This window comes from Muscardinus avellanarius (assembly GCF_963383645.1).
Source record: "Muscardinus avellanarius genome assembly, chromosome: 1".
Classification (NCBI taxonomy): domain Eukaryota; kingdom Metazoa; phylum Chordata; class Mammalia; order Rodentia; family Gliridae; genus Muscardinus; species Muscardinus avellanarius.
In genome coordinates, this window is record NC_137786.1 from 110,225,432 (window position 1) to 110,226,473 (window position 1,042).

General features: G+C 48.0%; 1 pseudogene across 1 annotated transcript; it reads right to left on the reverse strand.

Moving 5' to 3' along the window:
* Positions 1 to 357: 357 nt before the first annotated feature.
* On the reverse strand, positions 358 to 734 carry LOC308275072 (ATP synthase subunit f, mitochondrial-like; annotated as a pseudogene). The gene has a single exon. The product of its transcript is annotated as an ATP synthase subunit f, mitochondrial-like (transcript).
* Positions 735 to 1,042: the final 308 nt, after the last annotated feature.

Here is a 1,042-nt window from a genome sequence, read left to right on the forward strand (position 1 = left end):
TACTGGGGCTGGAATCCAGGGGCATTCTACCTTTGAGCTACACCCCCAGCCCTATTTTTTATTCTTTAGTTTGAAGCAGGGTCTCACTGAGTTGCAAAGGGCCTCACTAAGTAGCTGAGGCTATCTGAACTGCAATCCTCCTGTCTCAGCCTCCCAAAATGCTGGGATTACAAACATGCACCACCACACCAGCTGGAACCCTACTTTTTGTAACATCTTCTTGGGGACAATATTATGTATCTCTTTTGTGTGTGTGTGATACTGGGGATGGAACCCTGGAGCATTCAACCTCCAAGCTACACCTCCACCCCAAACCTTTTTACATATATATATATACCAGTCACCTTTTATTGGGTTTTAATTCTCAGGATATGAAAGGATTCTGCCATGACTTGAGGTCTTCACACATGGAAGGAAGCTGGGCAAGTGTGAGATCAGGAGCACAGCGTGCCCTCCACACTGTCCCTCCTCAGTGGTACTGCGGTGCCACTCATGCTTGAGTTCCTCGTAAGACAAGCAGCATCCGAAAGCACGCAAGCTGCCAGCACCACGTTAAGTCCAGCGATGAGCCCTTTCTGCACATTGATGTACTTGTTGTAATACCAGTGGTAAGCTCTCTGAAATGCTCCAGCAATGCCTGAAGGCGTAAAATCCCGCATCAATATCCAGCTTGGCAGCAACCCTAGTGTGACATCTATGAGTTTCTTCTCTTTCATTGGTACGACTGACGCCATCTTGAAGTCTGGCATCCACTGAGCCAAAACGCGGGAGAGCTTACTTTGTATATATATATATTGGTGGTACTGGGGTGGAACCCAGGGGCTTTTCTACCTCCAGGCTACACTCCCACACCTATTTTCTATTTTATTTGGAAATAGGGTCTCACTAAGTTGCTGAGAGCCTCACTGAGTAGCTGAGGCTGGCTTCGAACCTGTGAGATCCTCCTGTCTCAGCCTCCCAAGCGCAGGAATTACAAGCGTGCGCCACCTTGCCCGGCTGAGCTTACTTTGTATTTTGAATCAGGGTCTCCCCAAGTTAATGA